Raw genomic sequence first — 23,313 nt, 5'->3', positions numbered from 1 at the left:
CTTCTCCAGAATCGCCTCTCCTCCGCTTCCTTCCTGTGCCGGGTGGGCTGCGCTGGGAGCCCAGCGGGCGGGGGCAGGGAGGTGAAGGCCGGCGCCCCGCCCCCCGCGCCTGTGGGAGGGAGCTGGGGGCCCGCAGGTGCACCTAGCCGGCCACGGGCCATCTCCGGGTTGGGTACCGGTATAATCCGCTTCTAGCTTGTTTGGAGGCGTGGGCTCTTGGGAGCGGGACTTCTGCTCAAATCCTGTCCAGGGGCTTGGAAAGGAGGAGAATTGGGGATGGTTGCCAGGAGGACCACCACCTCCGGTTACTAGAGGGTTTATAGGGGCCTTCTCCTTTCCGTGCCCCTTTACTAGGGAGTGTCCCTTGCAGATAAATGAGATTTTTTGATTTCTTAAAAAGCCAGCTGCAGTGAAGAAGAACTGCTGCAGGTCGAGGGGAAGAGAGGTAGGTCCTTGCTGGAGAGGGAGACGTGGGCTCTGAGGTCCCAGGAGCACGCAGTTGGGGTGAGTGTGGCCGAAAGTGTAGAGGTAAGGGCCGAGGTGAGAGGGAGGGCGCACTCAGGATGTAGTCGGAGAGATGGGGAATAGGTACGGGGGAGTCCTAGCGGAATGTGGGGCCCATCTGGAGCTGCTTGAGCTTATATTTGGCTCCTCGTTGCCTCGCAGATTTCCTGCTCTTGGATCTTGAAAAATATTTTTTGTTGGACAAAGAAAACTATGAGGACATATTTTGGAAGAGAGATAGGACTAAAGAGCTGACTTCTGGAAACTTTCCTTGGCAGCTTTGGTAGTAAAACTCCGTTCAGGCAGCGTTTATTGAGCACCTATTACGTGGTTTGTACTGGACTTGGGAAGAGTCTGGACAGGCAGGGAATTCCCCTTTGCAGTAATGGTGAGGGCTGTCTACCTTATAAACAACCAAGGGGCCCCTCCCATTGCCAAGAATGAGAGTGATTCAGACCTTCCTCGCCAAAGCATCTGGGACCTCTGCTTCTTACCTATGGGAAGAACCCTGCACCACATCCCGTAAATGGGGTGTTCAGGCAGCATGTATTTTTACAGTCCAAAAATAGTGACCAAACACCTACTGTCAGCTAGGTCAGAGTTGGGGTTCTTGCTTCACCTCTCTTGACACCAACTAACTAAATCCCTGTTAAGATCCAAGTGCAAGATGGGGAAGAATCTGAGATGAAAATTAGGTGGTTAAAACAGGGGTCACGAAAGTTGATTTGGGGTGTTTGATCTCTGTAGGTTACTTATGGAGCCCCCCATAAAATGATTAGGTAATCTATGGAGCCAGGGAAAAAGTCCAAAATCTTGAATTGGCACAGTTTATTTATATATTTGAACACTTTGTATTAGATTTGTCTCGTTTTTATTTAGGGTGTATGTGTGCGTGTTGATTAAAACCTAACAGATTAGAAGGTTGGAGAGGAAACTGTCCTTAGATGACCCAGCCTTCCATTACCATGTGGAGTAGCATATGATGCAACAGTTAAAGTATTGAGCCATATTCATATCGTTTTCTCCCTGCTGTGTTTTCCAGCATTTAAAAAACGTGCTAAAAACTTGGCCCCTTTTTTTCTCAAAATCGCTAAAGTTTAATGGAAAAAAAAAAGAAAAAACTAGGCCCCCTTTTCCCTTAATTTTTATATTATGCAGAGTTTTTAAAAAATAATTTTAGAAAATTCTGATGTGTTTGTCATGTCCAAATAGTTAAATTGTTTTGGTAGCTATAGATTGGAAATTAGACTTGATTCCTTTCTCAGTACTGCAGACAAAATAGCTATTAAAGTCAAAAGTTTGTCCAAACTTTGTAATCATGATTATTATGTTGTTGAAGTGGTAGCTTGTAAAGGATTTCAGTTATTTTTAATTGCAGCTGGTGTTTGACATTCTAAGAAACACCAGTTAATATTTGTTGAGTGCCAGCAGGAAGCAGAGAACTGGAGTGGGTGCTGTGGGATCTTAACAAGGCAGGAGAGAATTCTCGTAGTAATCACAGAGAGCAGATAAGACAGGCACACATGAGGATGCCAGCAGAAGCAGGTAGTTATAGTTGTCTAAGAATCCAGGGTGTGTGGAACCAGATGAAAGTGTATGAAGTATGTTGAGGGAGGAGTGGAAATCTGAATTGACTTCTGACAGTGGTCAGGGAGGTGGAACAGAATATATGACTAATAAAGGAGGGTAGAGGGAACCTAGTTAGTGAAAAACTTAACCACAAGTCAGTGGTGTTAATCATTTGCCTCAAGACCAGTGGCTCTCAGAAGTAGGCAGTTTTGCTTCTCAGCAGACCTTGAGGAATGTTGGAGACATTTATGGTTATCATAGCTAGGCGGCAGGTGCTGCTGTCATCTAGTGGCTAGAGGACAGGGATGCTACATAAGCATCCTACTGTGCACAGGACATCAGTCGCCTTCCTCCTAAACAAAGAATGATCCTGTCCAAAATGGCGATAGTGCCTGCCCTTAGATCTCAGAATAGATCTTGAAGGGAGGTGGTTCTTGACATGGGAGGAATAATAACATTGAGCTTAGGGAGCTGATGTGGGAGACTTTTGTGATCAGGTCTGATGTGAGTAGGGTCTGGGCAAATCCTTATTGAAAGAAAGGGGCAGTTTGGAGGGAGATCATAGCAGATGAACACAGTATGATAGTGGAGTAAGTTGAGAATCATAGAATCAGAATTGGCATTTTAGAGGGGCCCTGTCCAATTTATTGATTTTAATAAATTCTTTCCCTTTCTAGGTAACCTTTGTTTAAATAACCCCAGGAACTGTGAACTTCTTCTCCTGAAGACAAGTTATTACACCTTTGGACTGTTTGTTGTATTATTACTTGAGCTGAAGGCTGTCTCCTTGAATTTTTTTTTCCAATGATTTTATTCTTTTGGAGCTGCCTACTCTCTTTGAATGCACCAAGAGAATATGATGTCCCCTTACCCCCAGTTGGTTTTCCTAATGCAAGCTCGTCCCAATTCTTTTCACAGTCACTTATTGGAATGTGGTTTCTCGATATCTTCTCAGTTTACCAGCATCTCACATGGAGAATCGGGAATTGAATATGTAATTGAGATGTGATCTGGCCAACAGAGAGTTCAGTACGACGGCTGTCTGCTGAGACCTAGGCATAAATGTCTACTTACTGCACCTTAAGCTTACAACTGCCTTTGGTTTTCTTAGGCAGTGCTGAGCACCAACTTTATTAGATAATCATGTTTTGGATAGTCAAAACCCCCAGATATTTGCTCTGTGAGCTGTTGCATCCTGTATTTCTTCGGCAGATTTTTTTTGGAGAAGTTTTTGTTATTCCTTCTCAATGTTATCCTATTTATTTTGATCCAGTCTTCTAGCCTTTGACATTTTTGAATTTATGTCTTCTAATTATATCAGAGAGGAATGGAGGATGACTTTGTTGAAAATGGTAGTCAGTTAGTACTATGTAAAACTCAGTAGTTTGGGGGCACTGTTGGTCTTGTGTGAGAGCTAGGATCACTGAGTGATGGAGGTGAGTTCTAGGGCTAATTAGCCCTTATTTTGGGGGCTTTTGAGAAATAAATGCCAGGCCACATGGCATTTAGCTCTTGATATGTTTGCACCTGTGGTACCATTTTGAAATTGTTCGAGTCTGTTGCAAGCTTCTGAAATCTGAATTCCTTCCTCTGGGTCTTTGTAGTTCTGTTTATGTATCTAGAAGAGAGTTTCTAATGTTTTGTGCAAATCTGAAGCTTGCGGGGTTAGAGTTGGTTTTGAAAATTGTGAGAAGGTAGGATAACTGGCAAAAATCAACTATAGACTTGGTTCCCACTCAGGCTAAGCTTTGTTTTCTTTTTTGGTAATATGCCTCAAATGTTTAGTGACAGACTTATATTTAGGGAAGGAGAGAGGGTTGAGGTTTAGAAACAAACCTTTTTCTCAGAGCTTGGCTTTAACTTGTCGTTGATGTAAGTTCATACTTGATTTTACAGTCTTCACTGCAAAGACATTAGGAAATTACCATTCCCAGATGTCTTCTGAAGCTGGCAGGTAAGAAATCCCGGGTAACTTAGTGCCAAGTTCTCCAAATACTCTAGCTCCATCCAATGAACTAGATTTAATAAATTACTTGATTTGGGTGGTAGCTATCTCACAGTGTTGAAGGAGAGCTAGAGGTAGATGTCAAATCTCATGGCCAATGTGTGTGACCTCTTTGTGATGAACGTCCATTGTGCCCCAATCCTCTGTTAGTGTGTTGGCTGTCCAGATGGTGCAGTCTACTTGGTTTCCCTTCTCTACCAGTCCATATGGGAAACCTCTTTATCTCCTCTGGAGATGAAGGATGATCCAATGAAAAGAAGAGATGGCTTCTGAATATTTGAGGTTTTTTGAGGGGAAAAGTATTGCTGTCCTTTTATATTTTCGAAGGCTGTGTCGAAGTTGAAGTCTTAGAATTAAGGATGCAGTTGTGTCATTTTGAATAGAAAGACTATTATAGCTGGAAGGGATTAACCCTTAAATTTTATAGTTGAGCATATCCAGGCACAGGGAGGTGATGTGATTAGCTTAAGTTTACACATATAGTGACAGAGCAGGCATTAGAATCTATCTGCCTTAAAGACCAACAATAAAGGCTAAGGATCAGGATTTCTTCTCTGCTTAGAGGTGTGTAAACAGTGGGGTCCCTTGGGTCTTATTTATATAATTGATCTAAAAGAAGGAGCACACAGTGGAATTTCTAAGTTTGCAGATGACGGCTTTTCTGGATTATGAAATGTCTAACCACTGGGGATTTGCTCCAGGGAAACCACACTAGGATGTATTAGTCATCAGAAGATTTGCAGGTGAGTTTCTTGTTGGCTAATAGGTGGTTGGGTATTAAGGGGAAATTATAGAATTTTCATAGGATGGTGTTTTGTTGGATAAACTCAGGGAAGGGCTTTGAAAATACCTTCATGTTGTTGTCCTGACTTGCTGTTGCAGAAAAACAAAAACCATGAAATGCTAGGCTTCATCAAAAAGATTTTGGGGCTGGGCACGGTGGCTCACGGCTGTATTCCCAGCAGTTTGGGAGGCTGAGGTGGGCGGATCACCTAAGGTCAGGAATTTGTGACCAGCCTGGCCAACATGGTGAAACCCCGTCTCTACTAAAAAATAAAAAATTAACCGGATGTGGTGGTGGTGCCTGTAATCCCAGCTACTCTGGAGGTTGGGGCAGGAGAATCACTTCAACTCGGTCGGCGGAGTTTTCAGTGAGCTGAGATCATGCCATTGCACTCCAGCCTGGGCGACAGAGTGAGACTCTGTCTCAAAAAATAAAAAAAAAAAGGTTTTGGAAAAAAAAAACCAAAACGGAAAATACAGTCTTAATTGAGTTTTCACGCTGTGTTTTTTCCCCCAAAGTCATGGGCACCTAACCTTCAGAAAGACACTCGAGCTGGAATGACCATTGTAATGATACCTGGAATATTTGGACATTGCTGTTAGAATGTAAGCTTCATGAGGACAGGGTCCTTGCTCATCTGTTTCTCTGATAGAAATATTAGGATTTCTAGCACCTGGAAAGAGTCATCTGAGAGGAGATGGCATGGAGGCCTGTGAAGCCACAAGGATAGAGCCATAGGCAGCCTTGGTAGTTCACTTTATTCTAATAAATCCGAGTGTGCTATTTTAGTTGCCTCCTTGTCTTCACGCTCCAGCACTCTGTCAGTGTGGTGAGGGTAGGGATTTCTCTCTCTTGTTCTCTAGTGATTTTCTAGTGCCTTGCACATGGCAGACCCTCTATTAGTATTTGTCACCCAGAGGAATGAATGAAGAGTTATACCTTAAAGCTTTACAAGATATACATTCAGGATGAATGCCAAGAAATATGGTTTTTTTCAACCCTGGCTGGCATCAGAATCAGTCTGGGGAGTATTTTTAAAATACATATATTCAGACCCTTCCCCATGCCTATTGAATCAGAATCTCTGGATATGGAGTTTAGTTTTGAAAAGAGCCCACCCTGCCTCCAAGTAATTCTCATGTGCAGCTCGGCTCAGAACCACCGTCTTAGTAGTTGTGCACGAAGGCTGGGTGCTGACTGAAGACACCTTCAAATGGGTTTGAAACATTTGTGGCCAGCGAGCCTATCATTGGTTATTAAGACAAAAGAGAAGCTTTAAGGATATGTCAGTCTTCTTGGAAGGCGTAGTGACCCCAACAGCACATAGTCCGCCATGGCCCTTGGTTCCTCTATGAGATAGTGCACCCTGGGCTGGCTGGGTGATGGGACCAACTCCCAGTTCATCCTTGAGCAGTCATTTCCAGAGTGGGTCCCTGATGACAGTTTCACCAGCCCATGAAAAAATGAGAAGAGTAAAGACAATGCAACAAGCTTTTCTGTTTCAACTTTAGTGCTAAGTTTATTCAATTACAAGAGTCTGTTTTTTTGTTTTGTTTTGCTTTTGTTTTGTTTAATCTTGGGTTGTCCTTCCTACTGGAGGGCTGGCTTGTTTATGAAAGACTGGTGTTGGGCCGGGCGCGGTGGCTCAAGCCTGTAATCCCAGCACTTTGGGAGGCCGAGATGGGCGGATCACGAGGTCAGGAGATCGAGACCATCCTGGCTAATACTGTGAAACCCTATCTCTACTAAAAAATACAAAAAAAAGCTAGCCGGGCGAGGTGGCGGGCGCCTGTAATCCCAGCTACTCCGGAGGCTGAGGCAGGAGAATGGCGTAAACCCGGGAGGCGGAGTTTGCAGTGAGCTGAGATCTGGCCACTGCACTCCAGCCCCAGCCCGGGGACAGAGCGAGACTCCGTCTCAAAAAAAAAAAAAAAAAAAAAAAAAAAAGACTGGTGATGGTTTTTTGGTGTCATTTCTAGGTCCAGTTTTAAGCTGGCAATTTTTTGATAATCTTTCTTTTGACATTTTACTGGCCCGTGAAATCAAAAGTCTGGGAACTACCACTCCTCTGAGGTTTTCAAGAGGTCTGTATCTACCCCTTGACACCTGCTGTTGGGGAACGCTCATAAATAATGGTGTTAGGTTCCATTACAAGCATTTTTTTTTTTTTTAACATTTTTTTCTTTCCTGTTGTGCTTGCTGGTAATAGTTAGGAATAATGCCAGAGAAAGCTTCACTCCCTCAGCAACACATAAATCCCATTGCTACATCTTAGCATCAACAGATAGCCAGCACTGCAACGAGTTCTACAGAACAAGGAGAAGAAAGGATGTACAAGAAGACACCTTTTTCTCTGATGGTCATTGGCCGCCAGAAAGGTGTGTCTCAAAATCTCTTGCACTATAGAGACAGGACAGAACTCTTCAGACCGGGTATAAAATGCCATCAGTCAAAATTCTCTTCACTGATTGCTTACAACCAAATTTTAAGAAATATTAGAAAATTAAAATTTTTGGAAAAATGGTCCCCCTGATGCTTGCAGTGGCACTCTACTGAACAGGCTTTTAAAATCAGTGTATTCTCAGATATGGCTACTTTTTTGTTTTCATATTTAACTTATCTGGTTAAGAAGTACTTGGACAATGTATAGAACACTTAAAGTTATTAATAATAACAGCTATTTATTAGGCATTTATTGGTTGTCCAAACCTATGCCCTGGAATTTACATGCATTCTCATTTATCCTCAAAACAATTCTGAGTGAAAGGTAGACTTATTCCCACTGTACAAATGAGGTCATAAGGCTGGAGAGGTTATGTAATTTACAACAACGTCACATAGAAGTGGCAGAGATGGAATTTGAAACCAGACTCATTTTATACTAGACTTCTATATTTTAAACCAGACCTTTAAATATTTTGTAATATATACCTATTCTCTCTTTTTTTTTTTTTTTGAGATGGAGTCTCACTCTGTTGCCCAGGCTAGAGTGCAGTGGCGCGATCTCAGCTCACTGCGAGCTCCGCCTGCCGGGTTCACGCCATTCTCCTGCCTCAACCTCCGAAGTAACTGGGACTACAGGCACCCGCCACCACACCCAGCTAATTATTTTTTTTTGTATTTTTAGTAGAGATGGAGTTTCACCGTTAGGCAGGATGGTCTCGATCTCCTGACCTCATGATCCATCCGCCTCGGCCCTCCAAAGTGCTGGGATTACAGGCGTGAGCCACTGCGCCTGGCCTCAGTATATACCTATTCTCTTATCTACTATTCCCTTTCTCATTTCTGCACATTTCTTTGTATTTATTTTATAACACCTATGATACCTAGTAATATTTCTGTTACAAGAAAAAGAGAATCAGGTTTTGAGGTGTAAAGGTACCAGATAACTCCTCTGGTTTGTGCTGCATGTTAGAAGAGTAGATCTGTAGTGGCATCCCAGCATTTAGGCTTCCAGGCCAATGCTCTTGTCATCCCAAGTTGGTCTTAGAAGTATCAGCCTATTGATAAAACTACTTGAATGAAATTTTATCCTGGAATTGAGAGGGTAACTTTAAATCACTTAATTGTTCTGGTGTTTTCTCTAGCCCTGTTCTCTTTTGTCACCCATATTGATGATAGAATGCCACTTGTAAAGTACATCTTAAGCACCTTCTTCCTAGTTAAATCTCACCCACAATAACTACTGTGCATAAACATATCATGTAAAGATATACCTAATATTTGCTAAGGTGTTATGTCTTAGCTGAAAAAACTGCTATAACAAATGTTTGCTGAATAAATGCCATAAATATATTCAATAAAAAAACTATATCCTCAAAGTAAATGAATGAATAAATATCCATATATCTACATCATATTCATAGGCTGTTTCATTCGTACCTTTATTTTTTAAATACAATAAAATTATGCTTCATTATACTCAAGTATAATCTCTTTACAGGAGTGAATTTATTCTGTTCAAGTTTTACTTTAACAATTGTATTACTTATCTTAACATTTAGCCAGTAATAAAGAACAAAGTGGGAAGCGGGCTGCAGTTTTATGTATCTTGCACAAAACAACCCCTTCCTACGAACACACACTCAGAGAGAGGAGAGATGCACTTGTTCTTCAACTTAGCTCTCTTAAGATATTTTTCTATTCCAAAATAGTTTATCTTTTACCTGTTCTAAATTATTTTCCTTATAACTTATTTATACCTGCTAAGTTCTGTACCAAGCAGAAGTTAGATCTGTAATTTCTGTGCTAATCAGAGTTGGATACTAGCAGTAGCCTGGGGGTCTTGAGCAAATAGTATGCCTCAGAGATGATTTATGGCAGCAGGCACTCGCCCTCCAGGTGGGGTCATCAGGAGTGGGAGGCCCATCAGAAATGCATTGTTGCCGCGTGTGGGCTGGTGTTGCCAGATTTTCTGATTTTTCACTGTAAGCCAGAAATCTGGATTATTGTGTGAAATCTGATTTTAAAGGTTGGCTAATTCAACATTTTAGAACTTCCTATAAACCAAACAAAATAGCTTTGTGAGCTGGAAACAGCCTCTTTAGGCCCTTAGAGATAGCCCTTTCGTGGCCAGATAAATGGAAGCATAGGGTTTGAATAAAAAGCACAATACAGATTTGGTTTTGTTTTGTTTTGTTTTGTTTTTTTGAGATGGAGTCTCACTCTGTAGCCCAGGCTGGAGTGCAGTGCTGTGATCTTGGCTCACTACAACCTCTGCCTCTCGGGATCAAGTGATTCTCCTACCTCAACCTCCTGAGTAGCTGGGATTACAGGTGTGCACCACCACGCCCAGCTAATTTTTGTATTTTTAGGAGAGAGGGGGTTTCGCCATGTTGGCCAGGCTGGTCTTGGACTCCTGACCTCGTGTGATCTGCCTGCCTCAGCCTCCCAAAGTGCTGGGATTATAGGCATGAGTCACCACACCTGGCCCACAATACACTTTTAAACATTAACTTAAATGGACATAAAGCGAAACTTGATTTCATCCTTTTCTCCCCCAACCCCAAACACAAAGCAGAGCAAAGCAAACCCCAAGCCCCGTACTTTTAATAAAAATTTCTGACCTTTAAATGTGGCGTATTACATCTGGGGTGATTGCATTTGAACAGTTTGTCTGGCCTGAGGAGGAATAGGTTTAGGGAGAAACAGGTAGATATGCATATAAAGGGGGAGAGGACAGGTGGGAACACACACAGAGAGAAGGAAGGGTAAGAGCCACTTGGAGTTGAGTAAAGAGATCATCTACCCCAGGAGATACGGGAAGATTTGTTCATATATTAAAATTGATTTGGGGTAAATGGGGAAGAAAGAGAAAGAAAAAATGTCAATATTTAGAAATAGTGCAGAATCTATATTGGCAAGGTGCAAAGAGTGCTATTATTTTGCAATTCCTAGTGTATCATGTTGATGTATACTGTGGCTTCTCCAAAAGGGGAATTGGAATGAAAAGGAAGGGAAATAGTTTATGTCAGAAAGAAGACTAGGGAGTGAGATAAAGAAGAGGAGTCCAGAGAACAGCTGATAGCAAAAAGTAAACCAAGAAAGCTGGAAAATGTTTGCATTGTGGAAAGATGGCTATGTTAGAGTGCAAAGCATCACTTTTTTCCCCCACCCCAACTATGACTTTGAGGGGGTATGCACAGCAGTCCCTAGGAAAAAGATGGTTTGGAACACCAGTTTGTTTTGCTTTTGAAGGGCCAGCCTCCAGGGTCCCTTTGTGTGAAGCAGTGTCAGCGGGGCTGCGTCTGCCCTGTCAGGGCACACTGCTGGGAGGACATTGTCCACTGGGTTTTAGCCCCTCTCTACCATCTGGGTATCCTGGTGCAGGACAGGACCTCAGACCTTTACTGTGACCCCAATAGTGCTCCTGTCTTTAGTTTTATTTGCTTTTCTGGGGAAAATCCAACATCGTTTGTGTAATTTGTTGTACATACAGCCTCTTGGAAAGAGAAGAGAGTAATATTTGAATAGATTTCTGCTACTAGCAGAATCCTAGTCTGAGAGGATTTTTAAAAGCATTTTGCTCTTAATCATCCTAAGTATATAGTACTTTGTTCCTGGAATTTCAGCATTTTCTGGTGGTTGGCGGTGGGGGGACATCTTTTGATCCATCTGCAGGTTTTATTCCAATCCTAGGACTGTCATCCCTGTATGATCTGAGCTGTGTCTTTCTAGACTGGTATAACTTTAAATTTCTGATAGTTTGGTTGCTTTTTAGAATAAATGCATTTTAAAAGTCCCCTTCTATTTGTTACTTTAATGCAGTAAGGATCTTTATGGATTTTTTCCCCCTTATGGAAACCATTTGTAATACTGAGAGAATGGGTTTAGGTTTTCTTGCACTGTTATTGGGAAAAAGAAAAATTCTTCAGATTCCACTGCTTGGCCTTCTAGGGACTCTACTCTACAGATGGAAATCCTGGAAGATCCTCTCAGGAAGTGAAACTTGTAAATAATCTTTGTGCTCGTTTGGGGCATTATGCATTAACAAGTTGTATAAGAAGTCTTCTTTAACCTTCTTATAAAATACACTTAAAAAAGAATCCAGTCCTAGTGACTAATCTGGAAATAAGACTGGGAAACACTTCACCATGTGCCAGGCACTATTTGCAGCACTTTACATATATTAGCTCATTTGCTTCTGACAACAGCCCCGTTTTGTAGCAGAGGAAACCAAGGCTGGGTTCTCTAGTCTCCCAATCACCATGAGCAGCCAAGGTCATTACAGGAAGTAGCAGAACTGTGATGTGAACCCAAGCTGCCGTGGCTTCAGGATCTGTGCTTTTTAGGACTGCTTCGTTGCCCCTTAAACTCCCTTACAACAATGACGAACACAAATTTGCTTTAGAAACGTCTTTTGCCTTCCACATTACCTCAGTCTTAAAGTCAGCATCAGAGTTTGGTTGAAAAAAGAAAGAAAATTATATTCCTTCCCTGATCCTGCCTCCCCAAACCAAATGAGCAAATGAAATCATGGAGACAGTTTCCATCTAGGAACAGAAACCTGACTAAAGGATCTTCCTGGAACACCATACTAAAATGCTGGACCGATCATTACAAACGCTGTAGTTGGAGCCTTGTTGCTGTGACAACCCGCATCCTTGGCACCAGAATTGTTTTTAACAGCACAAAACCCATCTTGTTTTACCTTTACCTTTACAACTGGTAGATTTGGTGAGCCTCTAAGAGCACTTTTTAAATTGCTTTTTCCAACCTATATAGAGGCAGTGGGAAGGACGTAGGATTTGGAGCTTAAAAGACTTGAGTTCTAGTCCCAGCACTCTCTTCTGTGGACTTGTGTGACCTTGGGTTTCATCTCCTGTAAATGGGGGAGGGGACAATCCAATAGGATTGGTTTGGTGAGGATAAGAGGCTATTATATATGACAGTATTTTATTCACAACAATAGCCATGTGTGTCTTGCAGTGAGCTGACCAGCAAGTCCTTTGTGAGTCTTGGAATGCATTTTCCATGGGTGGGTGGTGAGGTAGGTGGTTGGGGAAGGTTTGTGTTGATCTGAACCCCTTTTCTTTCCTGTTCTCTCCTTACCTGTATTCTAGTGTGAATGATAGTGTGGGTGTCAACTCAGTTTTTGGCCCAAATTCCTTTTCCTTGGTTTTCCCCCCTCCTACTTTGGGCTCTCTTCCAGTTTGCCTACAAAGTGCTATTTGTTGTAAGGGTGAAACAGGCAATTCTCTGGGCAGCGACACTGTGGCTGCAGGCAGTTACTGTAGTTCAAAGCAAACAGCCAAGCTAGAGTAGGAGGGACACTGACAGGGCTTGTTCATTAGAATTTTGAACATTAATTTTTGAAGGAAAGAAAAGAGAGTACAAATAGAATAGGAATAGAAATATGAAATTTTCTTTATAACAACAAAATTGGGTCAGGAGAAAGGACTTTAAGAAATCACTTAACATTTATCATTGCATTGAAAACAAATGCTTTTTCTGAGTAAAAGCAAATGCTTTTTGAGCATTTACGTTGTCTGCAATGCACTCTAGTGGGATGGGAAACAAAAGTTAACACTACATATTAACAACAGCTATCATGTTAGTGCATTTCAGGTGGTCCACAGTGGGCCACTTTTCATGTTTTATATCAGCCATGAAAGTTGGTGTCATTGGTGTTCCATTTCAAAGATTACAAAACTGAGGCTCAATGTGTTTAAATAACCCACTCAAGATTACAGTGCTAGTAACTAGCAGGGAGAGCTAAACTTTGACCTAGGTCTCTTTCTCATCCACAGTATGAAAGATGAGTAAGATATGCCCCTGCTTTGAAGAGAAGACCTGCATGTAAACAGTTTAGTATAATTCAGCACAGTTTACAGTATATGTTGTAATTCTTGTGAGAGCTAAATTTTTTGGACATTTGCTCAGAAGAAGAGACTGAAAGATCAGGGTGGTCTCACAAGGAAAAAATACCTTGAGTAGGGCCTTGAAGGATGACAAAGATGGTGACAGGTAGAGAATTGATGGGAGAACTGAGGGAACATTGGAGCAGCAAAGCATGGAGATGTAGAAGTACAGAATGTGTTTGGGGAATGCTGCTGGGATGGACCGAGGGATGGAGGAGGAAAGCAGCTGGATACGTAGTTTGGGACAGATTACAGAGGGGCCTAGAGTGTCCTGCTGAGGAATTTAGACTTCACTTGGTTGCCTTTGAATAAAGGTTATTCCATTGAAGGTTCTTGAGAAGGGAAATAATTTTGCCTTGATCTCTGCCTTCAGCAATTCTGGTGGTAGCATGGAGGAAGAAGTAGAGTGTCTGCAGCGGGTTTTTGCCAACTAGGCTGCATCTAAGGATTACTTGGGAGTTTCCTAAATGTGCAGATTCCAGGAGCACCCCTCCACCTCTGTGATTTCAATGGTTCACATCTGGGGAGGGGCCTGGGAAAGTGTGTTTTGAAGGCCCTGCAGGTGGTTCTGCGGGCAGCCTGGTGAGGGAAGGGTTCTAGAGGGCATTGGGGCATTCTAGAGAAAGGTCTAAGCTGAAGCTAATTTTGAGTTTGTCATTGTATGGATGATTTTTTAAACCATGGGAGGGGGCCAGTCATCAAACTTTGTGGAAGATCTGTCTGTGTAGGTTCTACGGTTTGCTTTTTGTCCTGTGTAAGTATTAATCAGTGATCTCTCAGAGCATTGTCATTTGACTGAAGTTTTTCACATATATTTCCTATTCAAATCTGCAGTGTGGGATGACTCTAATCCTTATGCCTCTGTGCTAGATTTCTCTGTTTTTGTTGCTGTTTCTTTTAGAAGGCAGAGGAATATATGGGATTTTATTGTGGGCTTTACCTGTCTTCAATGACAATTTCTTGAAGAGCATGAGCTCTAGAGTCTACTGCCTAGGTTTTTACTCTGCCTTTCCAGCCATGGGAACATGGGAAAGTTATTTAACTTTCTATAAAATGAAGATACAACAATATTTTCCTCCTAGGGTTAGTTGTAAGGATAGTTTATATAAAATACTTAGAACAGTTCCTGGCACATAGTTAACTCTCAGGTGTTAGCTGCTGTTGCTGTTACTATTGTCATTAATTCTGCAGATACCCAAAGGTATTCCTTGCCTGCATTGCTCACATATTGAGGGCTTCACCTTAAAAAATAACTGTACAAATTATGATTGAGAGTAGTAAGGGCGACATATTAGAAAGTTTTAATTATTCAGTGACCCTCTTTCCTTTCAGAGCCTTTTATTTTCTAGAAACATATGCTTTCCTCCCATAAACAAGCCTGCTAGGATATACTTAGAACCCATATCTGGGCAAGAACCTCTTCCTGCACATTGGCTACAGAGCTAATAGTGCTCAGTTCTTCAGTCTCAGGAGCTGCATGCAATGATGTTCACTTTTACATTTCCTAGGGCCCAGCCTGAATATAGGTCATTTTGTTTTTTTCAAATGTTTCAGATCTCTCTTACTCTCATTTGTTAGTTCTAAATCAACTGCTAACATTTAAAATACATTTTTGCTGGGAGGACAGATAGTTCCACCGAAGGGATAAGCTATTTCTCAACATTAAAGAAATTAGAAATTATAATTTATGCTTAAAAAAATAATGTTAGTTCAAGTTTTAGCTTGCTTCTCTCTCCCTTCTGTGCTGTTCTTTGTCTTGCCATGTGTTTGCAAACCATTCTCATGACCTTCTGCCTGTGCGGCATATTTGTAGTGGGGCCAGATTATACATACGCCACTGACTTTTTCATCTGACCTCCTAAACTCAGCCTTTGAGCCCCTGCTTTTCTTTGGGTTTTCCTAGCGAAGTCTTGTTGAAAGGAATATTATTTCCCATGGAACTTTACTGATAGTGTATGGAATAATAGGATCATGCTCTGTGAAGTTCAGACCTGAAGTCTTAACATTTTAAACATGTATCTATTTGCTATTGCTTACTTAGTTCAGTCTTGGCATTTTAGGTCTAGAGGTGGTTACTACCCATTGGACATCCATAGCCACTCCCTGCAAATTAAAGGGGACACAAAAATGAAACTGAACTCATGTTTTTCTTTACCTCTCTGCTAATTTAACTAAGTCAATTGGCTCGCCCTCATTTGCCCTCTTCACACCTCCCAAATTAATGTTATGTGCAAATTTGATTAAAACAGCGTGAGTAATTTCTAAGTTACTTTTGAATATGGATTGAATTCCACTCCTTGTGGCTCTTTTCTTCATCATACTGGTAGATGTAGCCAGTGTTTTCCTTTCTAGCCTGCTTAACTTGTGTGGTTCTTGGAACAACATAAGTTTTAATTGATTTAGGATCCTGATTTTACAGGACACTGTATCAACTGCTTTACCAAGATCAAAGTACATGGGTTCACTGCATTCCTTTCAGTTGCTAATTCAGTTGTGCTGTATCCAGGCAATCCTGGAGCCTTGAAATCCAGGATTCTGGTCAAGGTGAGGAAGCAGCCCTTCCTCCTGGCTTTTTCATTCTGCAAATATCTTTCCTTTCTTCTTAATATTTGTTTATTCAGCAATGTGGCCCAGGCTCTGCATCCCTGACTTCCTAAAGCTTTCAGCCTGGTGCCCCTATGACCAGTGGTTACATTCTTGCTACAAACTGGAAAGTCTCTGAGCCCCTCACCCCACTCCTCCCCACTTCTTTTCTTCTGCTGTATTTATGGCACTGTACCTCATGAACTTTCACACTAGGGAAAGCAAACTCAATCCAATTGGGTCTTATGGGTAAGAAAATGTGTTGGTTAAAAGTAGACTCTGGTCAGCCAGGCTACTGAAGGTTTAGTATTTACTAGCAGAGTGACTTTGGGCAAATTACTTAACATCTCCATGTCTGTTTTCTCATCTGTAATATGGAGGTAATGATAACTCCTACCTCATAGAGTTGTTGTCAGGAATAATTGAGTTAATACATGTAAAGTGCTTGGCATTTATTAAACTACGATTAGTTAAAAAGTTGATGAACAAGCTATTGAAAGTTCATAATAAAGTTTCTGGAGTTTTCAGGTACTCCGTTTCTCTTTCGTGCTATTTGCCTTGGCTATTCCACTACAGGCAAAGTAAAGGAGATGAAATTTAAAGTATCTAATTTTGTAACCTTAAATTATTCAGGAATTGTTTTTCTTCGTGTAGACTCCACTATAATGTATAATGGAGAATTGTATTCAAGATATGATGTCTGTGACTTACTCCTTATGAACTCTGAAAGTCATTTTTAAGAGCACTTCTTAATAATGAACATTATGTTTATTTGACTTTCTAGGATCCAACCCTTTTACATTGTTGGGCTTTTTAATATGTTATTTAAAAAACAAGATTGCCCAGACCAGGCATGGTGGCTCACACCTGTAATCCCAGCGCTTTGGGAGACCGAGGTGGGTGGATCATTTGAGTCCAGGAGTTTGACACCAGCCTGGGCAACATGGTGAAACCCTGTCCCTTAAAAAAAAAAAAAAAAAAAGAGAGAGAGAGAAAGAAAGAAAAAAAGAAAAATTAGCTGGATATGGTGAGCCCCTGTAGTCCCAGCTACTGGGGAGGCTAAGATGGGAGGATTGGTTGAGCCCTGGAGAACAAGGCTGCAGTGAGCTGAGACTGTGCCACTGCACTCCAGCCCGGGCAACAGAGTGAGACTCTGTCTCAAAAATAAAAATAAGATAAATAAAATTGCCCAAAGAGAATTAAAACAATGTTTCAAATAAGGAAACAGATACTACCACAGAAGATTAACAGACAAAACATGCTTTCCAAAGAAGAATGAATTATAGGACAGTATTTCGTCTACATAATACACATCAAAATCAGCAGTCATTAAATAACCCAAGGCCATTCATTCCTGGCAGTCTGTGCTGGGAACATTTTGAACAGTCTTTTATACAGGTATTTGTATTTAGTCAGAATTTTGGGGTATCTTACCCTTCTTTCACAGTATTATGCTTAATAAATCCCAGTACATCAACCAACATGTCCTACTTTACATGCATTTTTTGCATACTAATTAAAGAATGAGAGAGGAAGCTTGGAAAAATGTGTTAAGATTTTGTTTATCACAGTTTGATCAGTGGATCTGTCTTACTATTTTATAGAATAATATCCAGCTGCGGCTCAAGTGCATATTTTACCTAATTTATATCTACTTACATTCCTATGGCTTAAAGTCAGTTGGCCTATTGCAGAATACATGTTTATCCTTTACACTGTACCAAAATCTGGCGAGGTGATGACGGTGTATGATGCACGTGAGAGAGAACATTGCAAGTTATGTTTTTAAGGTGGGACTTTTTGCTGAGCAAAAGATACGTAGTGCAGAATAATATATCCACAGCCAAAATGCACCCACTCATTTCTATTCAATTAAAAGAAGGAAGAACAGACCCAGGTGAGTTTTCGCTCCATTACTTAAGGCTTTGAGAATATCGCTTAACATCTGTGAGCCCCGCTGCTGCTTCTGTAAAACAATAATAATATCTCCCTGCGAAGGCAGTTCTGAGAATTCATTGAGGCAGGGCCTGTGAGGGTTTGTCCTATGTAATGTTAGTAATTTTGTGCAAGGCGTGTGGGTTCATTGCGTGTGTTTGGAAGCTGAGGAAATTGGAGCACTGAGCTTAAGAGAGATACCAGCTCAGGCCTGTAGCCACCCTGGCCCTATGTTTCTGCCTTGTGACTGGATCTTCTAAGTCATGCTGTGGGGTGCTTTAAGTAGTGCTTTCCTTATTGCTGGCTCAAAGCCAGGAAACTATCTTACAGGCATATTTTTTTTTTTTAAAGATGATTTGCAACCCCTTGCTGCATTTGTCATGTGAAATGACACTCTGGTTCCTTAAAGATGGCTAATAACCCTCTATGGGTAAATGCCAATCAGGCCAGCCAGTTGGCTCTGAGAAAGGCTTCCTTGAAAGCCACAGTTCAGGTTTTGCAGAGGCCAGGAGGTGAATGTGAGTGCCAGAGACCTCCTTCCCAGAAAATCCTGTTGCATGTGCTACCCCAGAGGTGAAGACAAGGTAGGGACACTGCTGTGAAGACTGATAGTGCAAAGAGGGCATCTCTTCAGTCACCAGACAGCTTGTCATTTTTTTATTTTCTTGTTTGCAAAATCCGTGTGTAATAATCACCAAGAATCCTGATATTCACACAGAGAACTGCTTGTGGCAAACATTTTTAACCACCAAACTAAGATCTTTCTTTTTTAAAATGAAGAAAGATAAGCAGCATTGTTTTTTAGAGATGAGTTTATCATCTCCTCCTCCACACCCATTAGTCCTCAGAAAAGCTATTTCTTGAAACTGAATTTGGAGCTTCTAAAATGGCTTTCACAGTGTTGCTCTCTTCATCTGGGGATTATGGTACTTAGGGAGTGGAGATTTTCAAAGTAAACCTTCCACATTTTTCCAAAATCTTTTGTAGCATCATTTGTGCCTACCTGAGAGTGCATTTTTTCTTTTTATGAGGTTGTGATTTTAATGTATATATACACACATGCGCGCACACACACACAAAAGCATAACAGCGGCTATGAGAAAGAAACGCTTCTCCATGAAACACAGAAGGAGCGGGCGAATAGCTGACCCGGGGAAAGTATGAGGTGGTGTTCAGGCCTCATGGTAGGTAGGATTAGGAAATGTCAGGGGCTGTGTTGTATTCTCCAAACTGTAAACTTTGGGAGTCCTCCAGAGTGAATGTTAATAAATATGTTTGATAAGGAGAAGGGTTTGGGTTTATAGGGAACCTAAGAAAGAGAAATGTGGCTGCCCTTCCCCCACAGCTGGCCACTGCTCTGGAGGGGAGAGTATTACACATTTGGGCGTGGACATAGCAACATAGGTGAATACCATTGTTAGTCTCCCACCAAATGCTCTTCTGTATTTTGTTACCTATTAAACCATACAAACTTTCCTATATATCATTAAATTATCACTCAGTACAGTACTTGGACAAAATAGGAATAGTCTGCTGTTAACTGTTTCTAGATTAATGACTTTGAATTTTTCCTAACTAAGAGAGATTTTAAGAAGTTAGATAGTCTAATCTCATGAGTCCCAAATATAAAAAACAAAGGCTCTGCAGGTTTAAGTTTTCCTTTGCCTTTTCTTAAGAATTTAAATATTTTTCTTCAGAGGTTTTCCTTTGGGCTCTTAGATAATGAGTAACAGCAATGAAGGAGGGATACCAAAAGTTATTTCAAAACATGATTGTGTCCTTAAAAACATGGTAATAATTGACAGGGTTTTTTAAATGAGAGAAGTTTCTAGCTAAATGTCCTGCTTCACACCACCACTCACCACATTGAATTCTTTGTGGGAAATATGTGGTGGCTCTTTGGGAAGAAGTATTAAGTTTGTGAAAAGAGATGAAGAGTTGCCAGGACCGCGGTAAGCAAAGGACTGAGAGAAGGAAAAAGGTGGACAGAGCTAGACCCTAAAAGGATGCTAAGATCCCTCGAGAAGTCTTTTAGTAAGAAGCCCTCATTAGACTGTGAGTGCCTAATGGACAGGAATGCATCTCGCTGGTCCTTGCAGTCTTCTTCCCATCCCCTGCCTTTGTACTTGAAGGCCATGGTCATCTGAGTGCGCTACAATTCAAGCCTGTGAGGTGGAGAGAAAAGGGTGGGTGAGGTATAGTTCATTGTCTTAGAGGCCTCAGTATTGTCAGGACCCCCCCCCCCCTTTTTTTTTTTTGAGCGCACAAGACTCTTAATGACCTTTTCATTTGTGTTCTGTTTCTTGGCCTGCATCGGGAGCTCGTAGCAGCATGCTACTGACAGGTGATTGTGAACTAAGTGTTAAAGCAGAAGAGAACAGAAAATGAGGGAATGTCAACTTGAAGCTGTGTGTATTTTTGTGAACAGCATTTACCACTTTCTTAAAGAGTCCCAGTTAGGGAAAAAATAATGCAGGGAGCAAATTTTAGTTAGCTCGTTAGGTTCTGAACTGGACAGACTTTGTACCTTGGCATATGAGTAGCCATTCTAGAACCTTTTGAACTTTTGCCACCAAGTAATTCTGAAAAGACTGATAGCCAGCAGTAGATAATGGAAAAAGCCAGTGTCCTCTGCCCGATAAATTAAGGTATGTATTGTTCAGGTGGTTAAAGAAACCGCCTAGCACAACAGCAATAGCTGGTAAGTAGCAGGATCATTCAGAGAGGAAGGGATGGATCACAGGATGGTTGCTGTGCTGAACTTTCCCCCTAGAATTCATGATCGTTGGCCAGGCATGGTGGTTTACGCCTGTAATCCCAGCACTTTGGGAGGCTGAGGCGGGCAGATCATGAGGTCGGGAGATCGAGACCATCCTGGCCAACATTGTGAAACCTCATCTGTACTAAAAGTACAAAAAAGTTATCTGGGCATGGTAGCGTGTGCCTGTAGTTTCAGCTTCTTGGGAGGCTGAGGCAGGAGAATCACTGGAACCCGAGAGGCGGAGGTTGCAGTGAGCTGAGATCACGCCACTGAACTCCAGCATGAGCGTCAGAGCGAGGCTGTGTCACAGAAAAAAAAAAAAAAAAAAAAGAATTCATTATCATTGTAGGAATTCACAGTGTAGGGGAAATGGTGCAGATTTTATAATCAGGAAAGACTTGTATTCAGTTCTCCATTTGACCGCTCTCTAGCAGAGACATGGGAACAGTTACTTAATTTCTCTGACCGTTTCCTCACTTGGGAATAGGGCTTTTGCAGATCTGTTGGAAAATATTAAGGCCAAGAGGGGTTTAAAAAGTGAAGTTGTCTAGCACTGAATAGGAGCTTAATATCTATCAGTTCCTTTCTGTTTCAGTCAAAACTGAGCTTTATATGTAGAATAATTATTGTTTGTATTCTGTTCTCCATTTTGAGTATGGAACCATGAATGCCAACAACTTGATGATAAAAGGAGCCATTTGTCAGAGATAGTCCTGTAAGCGCTTTGTAACCTGGTAGACTGTGCATGTAAGGGCAGGCAGGTTACAAATGCGAATCACCATAGCCGGCACACTGCATACAGCAGATTCTTAAGCCATCTGTGTACTCTTTTTAACACTATACTCAAGTCCACTTAAGTCAGAGTTCAACAAAATGAATGAATGTAATCCCAGGACTATGGAACTTCTCGGTGATTACATAGCACAGAGAACTACGGAATCATTTTCTGGAAGAATGCACCATGCGATTATGCTCCATGTGGAAGTGGTATAAGTAAATGTTGGTAGACTGTGAGGATGAGGTTGAAAGGTTGATCTGGGTAGAGATCCTAGGAGGAAGGGAGGATACTATGTAGTTTTGTTGTTGTTACTGTTGTTCTGCAGTTCCTGGCTGCTCAGTGTTGGCAGCTGTGTGCACGCTTTCTCTTTTGAGCCAGCGAGGCACAAGACAAGTAATTTCCCATCCTGAATCTCTCACAGCTGCTGAGCTGTAGTGGCTATACTGGGATGTGGCTATTAACTTTGAAAATTTGCATAAATCCAGCCCCCACCCCCCTGCAAAGGCTCAGTCTTGTCTTTACACCTTCCCCGAGGTGATTATTTTCTGGGGGTAGGGGTAGGGGGTAGGGGGGTGAAGAAAGGAGGAAAAAGAAGGCCAACCACTCTGGGCACCGGCGGAGGAAGCGTGGAGTCCCTTGATCTAGGTCCTTGTGGGGAGGGGAGAACCCAAGCAGCAGCTGCAAACGGAAGGACTGTGAGCGGGCGGGCGGCTGGCAGCGAGGCCACCGGCAGGGGGGGCCCGGGCCGAGGCCGCGCCACCTCGGCACCACGCGGGCAGCCGGTGCGGCGGGGTCGCCGCGGCCAGGGGAGCGCTGGGTGCCTACCATGGCAGTTATGCAAGCGGTGGCCCCCTGGTCCTGGCTCCCCGCCGCCCTGCGCTCCTTCCTCCCCGCTGCCGACACTCGGATCTCTTTCGCTCTTTCTCTCTCCTGTGTTTTCAAACAGGAAGTGCACGGCTGTCTATAACGTGCTGCCGGGTCCCAGGATGGAGGAGTGAAGTCTCTCGTCGCCGCGGTTCCAGCCTCCGGAGCTCGCCCAAGCCGAGTCCCCAGAGAGAGCCCTGAGGGAACAGGGTGGCTGCTTGGTCCAGGTGCGCGGGGCCGGGTCTGGGTCCAGGGCGCGGGTGGGGAAGTCCATGGCACGGAGCGCTGCTACTGTGGGCTCTGCATCTCCAGCTCTGTACTGCAGCTTCACTTGCCCGACCCCCACCACTGGCTTCTCACCCAGGGTGTCTGCCAAACTCTGGCTGCTGCCGGCCCTGGGTTCGGGCCGGGGGAAGGCCCTGGGCATGCACTGCGGACCCGCCTGCCAGGACTCTACTAGAGTTCTTTCCAAACTGTGCTGCCCCGGGCTGCGCTGGGGTTGCCAGTGCCCCGGGAGTCTTCCTGGAGCCCCCAGCTGCCTGCCCTCTCCACCCTCTCCTCCGACTGCTGCTGCTTGAAGCAGCAGCTCTTTGTTCCTCCCTTGCTGGTCTGAGGTCCTGGGAGGCAGGGTAGTGTGAGGGTAAGGGGTTGGGACGTAGGGAAGAGGAAGAGGAGGATGAGTTGTGGGTGAAGTGTAAGGTGGACAGGAGAAAAGAATCTTAGTGTCCGTGCTCAGAAATCAGCTCTTCAGCTACTGAAACAGAGGACCCCGGTTTCTTGGTTTCTGTTTTGGGAAAGCCAGGCCATGCCAAACGGAGGGAATTAGTGATGCAGACACACACCGGAAAGGTAGGAACCAGGAATGAGGCACAGCAGCGAGTTCTGAGGTGTTTAGTCTGCTGTCTGGCTTGTTAACTCCACTGTGGTTTCTTAGCCAGGCTTCCTCGCCGAGACAGAAGGTACTTTAACATATGAGCCAGGCGTCTTTATTAATTCCATTTGTCATCAAAGTAAAATTGAGAGTGACTTTTCTCAAATTCACCAGGTAGATTTTAATTTCACATCCACTTCGTGTTGCATCTCAAATGTTCATAGAAGGAGAATAAAATGCTAGGGTTGGTTTTATGCTACAGACGTTTTCCATCTTTATTTCCCTGGCAGCTCCACTTT

General features: G+C 42.7%; 1 protein-coding gene across 12 annotated transcripts in view; it reads left to right on the top strand.

Annotated features, from left to right (window-relative positions):
* The window catches only part of LRRC8D (leucine rich repeat containing 8 VRAC subunit D), a 138,361-nt gene that overhangs the window by 739 nt on the left and 114,309 nt on the right, over positions 1 to 23,313 (top strand). For 6 of the 12 annotated variants that reach the window (XR_002730833.2, XR_002730831.2, XM_023207845.2 and 3 more), the window contains exon 2: positions 22,226 to 22,370. The exons of 1 other annotated variant lie outside the window; for it this stretch is intronic. The gene's annotated coding sequence lies outside the window, so the exon portion shown is untranslated. Of the gene's footprint in view, positions 1 to 159; positions 446 to 4,012; positions 4,028 to 4,116; positions 4,822 to 20,849; positions 21,814 to 21,909; positions 21,925 to 22,225; positions 22,371 to 23,313 lie in introns of those variants that run through there. 5 more of the 12 variants (XM_023207862.2, XM_023207880.2, XM_023207870.1 and 2 more) reach the window with 5 other exon arrangements.

Source organism: Piliocolobus tephrosceles, chromosome 1, assembly GCF_002776525.5.
Source record: "Piliocolobus tephrosceles isolate RC106 chromosome 1, ASM277652v3, whole genome shotgun sequence".
Taxonomy (NCBI): domain Eukaryota; kingdom Metazoa; phylum Chordata; class Mammalia; order Primates; family Cercopithecidae; genus Piliocolobus; species Piliocolobus tephrosceles.
Note: the sequence above shows the minus strand (reverse complement) of the source record. Positions and strands in the feature narration are given on the sequence as shown.